We start from the raw sequence: 1,034 nt of genomic DNA, 5'->3' as shown, positions 1-1,034 counted from the left end.
AACTCAGTGCCACCAGGTCACACAAAAAGAAATGACCCCCACCCTTTCTGATCTGCTCCCTACTCTCCACTGTCATCTGTGTGTCACAGACCTGACCTTCCTCCTGTTTCTTCTACGCCTTCACTCCTGTGCCTCTCCTCCCCTCTTTGTCTTGCAGACTAGGGCAACCCGAGGGCTCTGGGACCTTCGTGTTTTTTGTGTGTGTTCCATATGGAACGCTTCACGAATTTCCGTGTCCTTCTTGCACAGGGGCCATGCTAATATTCTCTGTATCCTTCCAATTTTCTTATATGTGCTGCCGAAGTGAGCAGCCTTCCTTGTATTTATTCTTTTGTAAATACTCATGGAGATATAATTGACATATACAACATCGTGTGGGCTTAAGGGTACGACGTGTTGATCTGATGCATTTATATGCGGCAGTATGATTACCACCATGTGTTAGCTAACGCCTCTATCCCCAGCACGTAATTATCATTTCTCTTCTGTGGGGAGAACAAGTGGGATCTAGTCTTTTAGCCACTTTGAAGTTTATAATACAGTATTGTTGACTGTAATCATTGCTACGTGGGCCCTTCATTTTGGATGCCAGACTCTAAACCTGGGCTTCTGGAAAACTCTGACACTGGTGGGGTGTGTTTGTTTGTTTGTTTTTCTGCTGGGAAATGCATCATATCCTCTACCAATTCCCAGTAGATGCTGGTTCCTAGGCCCAAAGGTCCAACTGGGGCTTTTCCATGTGGGTGAATTCTCCTGACGCGGCCCCCTGCTGCCATCTGCTGGCTGTAGTCATCAATGCTTCTACGGGCCTGTGTCCTATTCGAGGGAATAGCCCTTTCCAGCCCATCATCCATCGTGGGGTAAGACTCTCAACTACTTAACTTCTTTCTTTCCCGGATTTTCCCTCTGTCCTGTTTTTCAAAGAAAGAACTTTTAGTGAATCCGTGTGCTGGTTACACCATGGTCTTATCTGCCTTGCCCAAATACGGAGAAAAAAAAATCACCTCTCCGTATTTGGGAACTTCAATTTGCAA

General features: G+C 46.0%; 1 non-coding gene across 1 annotated transcript; it reads right to left on the bottom strand.

Moving 5' to 3' along the window:
• Positions 1-204: 204 nt before the first annotated feature.
• Positions 205-311, bottom strand: LOC121103792. Its single transcript, XR_005836074.1, has one exon. It is a non-coding gene; the product is annotated as a U6 spliceosomal RNA (small nuclear RNA).
• Positions 312-1,034: the final 723 nt, after the last annotated feature.

Source organism: Ursus maritimus (genome assembly GCF_017311325.1).
Source record: "Ursus maritimus isolate PB19 chromosome X unlocalized genomic scaffold, ASM1731132v1 scaffold_X1, whole genome shotgun sequence".
In the NCBI taxonomy this organism is placed as follows: Eukaryota; Metazoa; Chordata; class Mammalia; order Carnivora; family Ursidae; genus Ursus; species Ursus maritimus.
The sequence above is the reverse complement of the archived record's forward strand: the minus strand, read 5'-3'. Positions and strand labels throughout refer to the sequence as shown.